Below are 9,265 nucleotides of genomic sequence, written 5' to 3' on the forward strand. Positions count from 1 at the left end.
TATCAAAATAAGTTCACTGGACACAATTTACCTCTATACGAAAATGCTTCGTTTGTCCGCTAGAGGGCCTCAAACTTTAAAAAGGCAAACACAATTTTTCAGATATTTTAAGAATCGTTATTCCGATTTGAATGAGATTTTAGGTGTCTATGATTTGCTAAGTGCTTTAACATTGATTTTTTAAAGATTCTATTATATATAAAAACTTTTAGTAACTTTTCATAGATAATATAGCCTAGGATATTTTTAGAAGAAATAAATAGAATTGATAAAAAATGATAAAATTTAAATTATTTGCGTGCACATTGTATACTCATTATTAAGGAACTGCCACTGTCCAGCTGAATCCAGTGAGACATATATAGAGGCTTTGTAGTTTCAAGAAAATATCTACATAAACATCATGAATTATATTTAAAGGTCTAAATCTATTCAAGGGGTCATTTATTTACATCAATACATTCATGTGCATTCAATAAAGTAAAATCAATATCGTAATATTGAATATACATTCGTTTTAAATGGTTCAGCATATTTAGTATACCCTGCTGGCAAACGAAAACTTGGGTCTGCGTTTACATGTATAGGAGTGAATCTCTATGGCATGTAGTAAGCCGGAGAGAGCAAAAATACGAAGTATTTATTACATAATCACTTAATTTGACGCTAGATTACATGCGCTTGGAAAAATACTTGCCTTCTGTCTGTATTCAGTACATCTTATTTTACTAAGCGTGTTGACCGTATTCTTCGTACACACGAAAATCGACACCCAAATACCGACCCTTAGTATACAGGGTCCGGCAATAGAGCGTCAGACATCTGTAGCTTCTAGGATAAAAAAATTTGAGAATTTTGTTTATGTGCAAACCTAAAGTATGTACGAGGATGTATTTCAGGAAAATATTTTAACATCTATAGGGTGGCTCAAAAAAGTGTGAGTGGAACGTGATGTTTTTTTTTAAATAGAACAACCCCATTTATTATGGTATTTTTAGCTTTCCTTTTGCTTATATTTTCCTATAGCTAAAATATTTTAGAAAGATGGAGCAGGTGCCTTTATGTTAAAATCCAAATTTTCAAAAAAAATCTATTACCGGTTCTCCAAAAACGACTAACGTACCATCGCCGTGCATGCCGCTTGGTGCATTTCAGTTGATTTCAAGTTCCGACCGCAGCGCTTCAACGAAAAAAATCTGAAATTATCAATATATATGTAGTTCACGCCGCGCCGTCATGTTGATCTCATAAAAATAATATTGAAATAGTGGTTTTGTCATAATATTTAAGTATTTTGTTTATTTGATAGTGCAGTTATTGAAATTACAAAACATTCAGGTACGAGATTTGTGTGATGTAACGCTATTTCGGGTAGTAAAAAATAAGTGAAAAAGAATTCTAACTAGGCGTCATGTTGTGTTGTGACAATTCTTGTTAATAAAATTGCCGAAAAAAAGTTAACGCGTAAAGGAGAGCGTAATTAGGGCGTTGTTGGGTGTAATAACATTCAATAACTCAATTTTTTCGGATATTCAACTCCCGAAACAACATTTTATAGCTTCATAGTTTCTCACACCGATTTGATTAAAAGCAAAAATGAATTCAAGCAGTTCGACGAAACAACTGAGCAAACAAAATGCTCGTTACATAATCAAAATATTAAATACACATATACTATGAGAGGATAAAATATAATTTCGTCGGTGAAACGTGATAAACTGCTAACTCCATTATTCCTAATTTTACAGGAGAGCAAAAAAACGGTACAAAAAAATATGTACACATGTAGGAAGTATTTTGATGGGTTAATATGATAAAGAGATAAGAATTTTATTTGCTGGGGAACAATAAAACTCAATATTTCGTGTTACGTCATTTTTTTCAGACACAATAGGGAGATAGCAGATATTCGTCTTGCAGAAATAAGAAATAAAAATATACTTCTGGAATAGCAACCTTTATTGTTTGAAATTTTGAAAATGGAAATGAATATTACGCAAACAGATTTAGAAATAATCAATTAAATTAAAAAAATATGATATTGATAACCATATATTTATAATATCGTCGGTCTAGAAGCAAAACATACAAGTCCAAAAACGAATACATTTTTAATGAAAATTTTAATTTTTTTTTCATTTTTAAAGAACTGAAGTAGCAGAATTTTGGACTTAATTAATATGAAAATAACTTAAAAATTAAACTTCTATAATTCTTAGAAGATATGGTAGAATCCTTCCATACTTATCCTATTTTTTTTACAACGGTAGTAGACCGAACTTGGAAGACCAGTGCGTGATTTTATTAAATTTTTATTACTTTTCTCCTTATTTCTTTAATTTTTATAAAAATTATGTATCATTTACGTGGAAAAACGTTGAAAAAATTAAAACTGATTAGGTATTATGGAAACTCTTGTACAAATAAGTAATGTTATTTAAACTATTTATAGCACGCCGATGAATTTCTCGTATATAGAGAATTTCGTTTTTCCCCTTACCCTTTACAGATACCCCGTATTTACAGAACGGATCTACGCAGGGTCAGACTGGCCATATTATATAGATAACTATTAGTGGGGGGCCAGCCTTCGCGAGCCCCCTTTATAGTTTATTCATTATTCATTATTTATTCTTAACAATATTTGCTTTTGTATTGCATTATGGAATTTGCATTGCATTGGTTTACCTTGCATTAGGGTAGTTCCCTGATTTCTATACAGGGTGAGTCTTAAATAAGTGCAAATATGTTCAGAACTGGTAAATCTCGATAAAAGAAATAATATTTTCTCTTTACCGTTTTTTCAAATAAATTCAAAACAACCGAGTTATTTCACTTTTAAAATTTCCAATTTTTGGCTATAATTTTGAGAATCATTGGATTTTCTTTCTTGTAAATTTAATCTACTACTTATGTTACCATATTACAAACAAAGTATGTTTTCAAACTAAAAATTTAAAAAAAAATCAAATTTTTTTTTTAAAAATTCCAAATTTTCAAAAATAAATTTCGCGCAAAAAAACTCATAATCGTGTTTCTTGGGTCGAAATATACTACCCTAAAAATATTAGCACTTATTTAAGACTCACCCTGTATATAATAGGGAAAAATTGACCTGAAAAATTGAAAACGTAAGGCGAAAAAATACGCAAAAAAAACACAGGGGCCCCTCCTTACATTGCCACTCGGGCCCCTTTGGCCTAGTGCGACCCTGAATCGACGCGTACTGTACTAAAAAAACAATCGAGTAAGAATCTGTGTGTTTGCTTTAGCGTGATCGTAACGGAAATTACGGAGATAGCAGCATTTCGGTGGCTATTTCAGATCACTAGGAATTAGCAGATATTATTGAGTTATAATAAAAAATTTTCTTTAATGAGAAAAAATGTGTTTGCTTTCCCTACTTATAGAGTATTTTTTTCTCTTTCTAATGGTATAAAAGGACTTATTAACGTAAAAAATGGAGTTAGCAGGTTATCACGTTTCACTGACGATTTGCAATATCAATGATATACTTTTTTTAATCAACTACTGATTAACTGTTTTATGAACATCTAAAATTAAAAACTTTTGTTATAGCCGAAATAGCCCCAAATTATCCTCCACTAGCAAAACCGATGATTAAAACAATGCTCGCTACCGTAGTTGAACTCATCTAAAAAGTTTGTTTGACTGAAATAATAAATTATAATACAAGTTAGATCTTCTGAAGATATCAAAATATTTACTTTTTAATTTTTATTTTAGAATTTTCACAAATTATACTTCACACTTTTAGAATAATTAAATAATAATTTTTTTGTATACTCGCTATTTAAACCGTGTATTTGTATATATCGATTGTTTACGATATGCTCCGATGGTGACAGCACCGGCGGAGAATGCACCAAGCCTATAGAAGTTCAGCAGCTGTATTGTGAGATTTAAATTGCGCGTCATAATTTTTCAGGCCATCGGACACCATATTTTCGATATATCAATACAAAATTTTTTTACTTCTATCGTGGATTTTAATATACAGAAGAGTTCTGTCATATTTCGACATATTTTAGTCTAGAAACATATGTTTTACTTTAAATTACATAGTCTGATTTTCTTCCATTTTTACACTATTTTTTACTTCTACGTGAGATTTGTTTTGACCCCCTTCCCTCCTCTTGATTATCTCCCGATATTAATGGACACCCCCTAATTTGCTCTAAAACTTTTTTTCAAAACATCTATTAACTTTTCCATCATGTTTTCCCCAGGCCTTTTAAATCCGAAGAATTTTTCCACAGTCATCGTAGCTACACGTATCGAACGATTTTAATTTATTTTAAATTGCCACTTTTCCTCGTAAAGTACCCATACACGCGCCAATACTTATCGACAAAACGAACGACGAGAAAAAAAGCAGAAATTGAACAGTTGCAAGACTCACCTAATTGGCTTGTCAGAAACAGATTCCGCTCTTCTGTCTCGGCGTTCTATTCCAAAGATTTATTATTTGAAGTCAAAGTCTTTGTTACGGATCTGTAAGCTCGGAATTAGTCAAGGATTATTCCGACTGATTTTCATCAGTCGCTTCTGTGCGCTTTGTCTCCTGCACCTGATTTACTTTATGTCATCTTAATATGTTTGTCGTTCTGTTACGAACAATATGTTTTTTGTCTTCTTTTTTGTGTATAATTAAAAAAGAGGTATTTTGGATTTGAAAGATGTAAGTAATGGTTCGTTTATACTCTTTGAATAAAAAGATTAAAAAAGGACAACAAACAACAACAAACAACGCTTTAAGGTAAGCGCGCATTTGTTCGCACCGGACGCAACGGACGCATCGTACGAATCGCTATATATTTGTTATCATCGCATATTATATTCGGATTTTCTTCCCGCATTTTTATTTTAGTGCAATCCTCGAAACGGGCTAGTACGAAACTTCTGTTTTTTACGTTCGCTTCCCAAATGAGTAGTAGTTCTGATAAAGAATTATTTGCAATTGCATGTGCATTTGAACAGGAAGAGCAAAGGAACAAGAAAAAAAACGAATTTGGGTCCATAATTTAAATATAAAGAGGAAATTGTATGGAGAATTTCATTCTGCAACCTTGTTTGATGACTTGATAAGAGATGAAGCAAAATTTTTCCAATACTTTTAGATGACCTATGAAAAATTTAGAGACGACAATCAAATTCTGCAAGTCGATTCCTGTTTACATCGCGCATTGGATCGAATTTACGAGCGACGTTATCCGCACGCGTCGTATATACGGATTTAATTCTTTTCTAATTATTCTGAACGGATTTCCGTGTCTACGATGCGTCCGATACGTATGTGCGTTATCTCATTTAAAATGAGGCAAATAATAATTTTCGTCCGTTCCGTGTGTCCGATACGTCCATCCGATGCGAATAAATGCGCGCTTACCTTTATTGTGCAAAAAGCCAAAACAGCTTCATCGACAAACCACTCACAAAACAAACAAACGCACAAAAAAAATATACAAACAACAAAAAATACACAATACAAATCATACAATTCAAAAAAATTTAAGTCATTAAAATGACAAACAGAACATACATGGACAATTGCAGAACAGTAAGCAGTAAATAGATATAATTTTAAGAGTTATAAAATATTAAATACTTGACCTTTGACCAGTGTGTGAGATGATCAAAATTTTAAAATTCAAAATTGTTCATGATTAAACATCAACAAAAAAGTCGTTTACTGCATATAGGGCTCCCTCCAGTAAGTATGATTTCAGAGCTTTGCGAAATGCGGGAAAGAATGAAAGCGACTTGATATTCAAAGGCAGATGATACATTTTTTTGGCATTGTACAGTATTGAACGTTTAACTAGTTCTGAGCTCTGGATTGGCAGATAAAGATCATGCTCCGAAGTGGATAGTTATGAGACGGCCTTTCGGGAATAGCAGATATCTGCTTGCGGATTAAGCAAACGGATTCAAAAATGAATAAAAAAGGAAGAGTCAGTATTTTGAAATTTTTAAAGAAATTCTGGCTCTGAGTTCTACTGTCCAGTTCCGTCAGTAAATATCGAACTGCTCTCTTTTCAGGTTTGAAAATACGATCAAAATTGTTGCGCAGCAAGTACCCAAAAATGGAAGGACATAACGAAAATGTGACTCAAAAAGGGCATAATAGGCTATTCTAGAGATTGAGAAGTTAAGTTCCTTAGAAACTGATCTTAGCGCCAAACAGGCAGCGCTTAGTTCTTTGACAGAGCTTCGATGTGAAAGTCCCATTTTAACGAGTTGTCTACAACAAGTCCTAAAAATTTCACAGAGTCCACGGCGTCAATAGTGATGTTATTAAGTACAAAAGGTTTTATAGTACTTTTATATGACAAAATTTTAGTTTTTGATAGGTTGAGGCATAGGAGATTAGAATCGCACCAAGATTTAATGGTGCGTAAGTCACTGGATATAGTATTATATAGTGCCGTAACATCTGGGCCGCTCCAAGTACAACTAGTATCGTCCGCAAAGAGGCAGATTTTACCGCTAATGTCTAGATTTGCAATGTCGTTGATAAACACCAGCAACAAAATAGGGCCAAGTACTGAACCCTGAGGGACACCACATTCTATAGGCTTACAAGAAGACATAAACGTATCAATCCTCACAAGCTGCCTTCTGTTGTCAAGATATGACTTAAGCCATTCGACCAGCACTCCCCTGAATCCATAGTATTGCTATTTGTTAATTAAGATATTATGATTTACACAGTCGAAAGCCTTAGAGAAATCACAGAAAATTGTAGCTGTAGAGTGATGGTTATTCGGGCTAGAGTATACATTATTAAAAAGGTCGAACATAGCATCATTTGTGCAACTGTTACTTAGAAATCCAAATTGATAGGTAGTAAGTATTTTATATTTAAGGTAGAAAAGATAGAAACCTTTTTTTAACCAATCTTTCAATGATCTTAGATAATGTAGGCAGGAGTGCAATTGGGCGATAGTTCGAAGCTTCATCTTTATCTCCTCCTTTATGCAGAGGAATAATTATTGCTGTCTTAAGGCAGTTTGGAAAAACTCCTTTTTGGAATGACTCGTTAATTAAAGTAGTAAGATGGATTAATGTGCATTCAGAGAACATTTTGAGAGTAAGCCATATCAAAAAAAAAGAGCATATCAAAAATCTTACATCCAACGCGACGGGCTCCTAAAATGGCCGATTTAAATTCCGGTTTATCAGTGTCGTTCTAATTTTATTCAAAACGTTTAAAATATGATGTAGGGTAGACTCAATAATTTCTTGTTTTATTTGACGTTGTGAATAGAAGTTGATAGTTATTAAAATTGTGTAATAATTATTTATTAACACAAACATCCGATACGCTACTGAGCAGAATGTCAAATTGACATATCTAAATTGACATATCTAGACTGTTCTAGTGTGAGCAGTCGGAGCAATTATCAGTGCCGTTCTAATTTTATTCAAAACGTGTAAAATATGATGTAGGGTAGACTCAATAATTTCTTGTTTTATTTGACGTGAATAAAAGTTGATAGTTATTAAAATTGTGTAATATTTTTTTTATTAACAGAAACATCCGATACGCTACTGAGCAGATATGTCAAATTGACATATCTAAATTGACATATCTAGACTGTTCTAGTGTGAGCAGTTGGAGCCAGGGGGGTGACAGTGAAATAGGAAAATTGGACACAGTCATTAGTGTCATTCCTGTCATTCTCCTGACGACAAGTATGGCCGCCTAGACAAGGACAGCAATGTTTCTGTATAGTTTCTGTCTAACTATTGCCTAATTTCTAACTTCACAGTTTAGAATTGACAGATTTCAGTTTCAGAGACAACTTCAGATTTGTTCTAGAACAAATTAGAAAATATTCGACGCCATTTTAAAATTTTTAATTCACTCCGTTTAGTTTCGTTTTGAAAGTTCAATTTAATATTTCGGCTGAAATTTATAAATATAAAGGTAATAAAGTATATAAAATATATATTACATGAAGAATCCTGGAGAAAATAACGCTTCTGCAGTAGTAGGTATGTTCTATGAATATGAAAAATAGGTAGTAAATAAACACTGTTTTTACATTTTTAGATGCAAGAAAATGGTGTTATAATCTCTTTGATCAGCGATTTTTTTGAAAATGGAAACAATTTACAGCAAGGTAACATCATTTTTAACTATAGCCAACATTAGTTATCTCCAGTATGTGCGATTTATTGTCAATAAATCGGACTGATAATCTGATTATGTTAACCGACTAAAATTCTCTTTTTGCTTCTTTTTGATTTATAAGCCAGGTCTCTTTAGGAATAATGGACGCTTTTTTTAAACAGTATATTTATATTTTATACTTATTGATATTTTTACATTGTTAATTTTAGTATAAAAAATGTTGTTTTTCTGTTTTCAGGTTTTTGTATAAGGCTCACGTTTTCATGTTCCTGTCCCAGTTTTCTGTCCCTGATGGCTATGAATACGTGTATTTATTTACAGATTACTGTAAGTCATGCTTATACCTTACTAATTTACGTTAAAATTGCATATAATTAAGTAATTGCCGTAGAAATCATTCAATTCTTTATTTTTTATATTTATTTAGTCACGTTGTCTCGTATTTCAAATAAATATGTTTGAATAAAATTTTGTTTTGTTTTATTTATGATGAGAAAGAGTACAAAATACATTTAAACTAAAAGAGAGCCCGCCATTGAATAACCGGAAACGGAAATAAAAATGAAGCCATCATGTCAACCTGTCAATTGGAAAATTAGTTCTCCAGACGACAACGAAGGCTTTCGGTGGCGTATCGTGTTTCCACGATTTAACACAGAGTTGACACTTCTTTCTAGTTAATTATTTTATGGTCGGAGCAAACACCTCTGAGGATGCTAGCCACTCATACTAGCGAAACGTTAGGAAGCAATTTTAACCGACGCGACGACGCGACGGCTTAATAACCCGAAAACCCAAATTTCTATACTGACATAATATACAAAATATCATGTAAATGTGATAAATTTTATATTGGTGAAACATCTAGATCCTTAAATGTTGGAATTAAAGAACAAAGATTATTTAAAGAAGGGCGATTTTCACAAATCTAATATTTTCATGGGACACAGGGTACAGAATAGATTTTAACAATGCAAAACTTATTATGAAAGAAGCGATAGCCTCTAAACGAAAAATAAAAGAACATAAGTAAAATTTAGATTCTTTTTTGGTTTTATCTCATTAAGTAATTGTTAGCAGGTAGTAATTATTAATTTTGAAGTT

This window comes from Sitophilus oryzae, unplaced genomic scaffold, assembly GCF_002938485.1.
Source record: "Sitophilus oryzae breed Bouriz unplaced genomic scaffold, Soryzae_2.0 scaffold_496_pilon_pilon, whole genome shotgun sequence".
NCBI lineage: Eukaryota > Metazoa > Arthropoda > Insecta > Coleoptera > Curculionidae > Sitophilus > Sitophilus oryzae.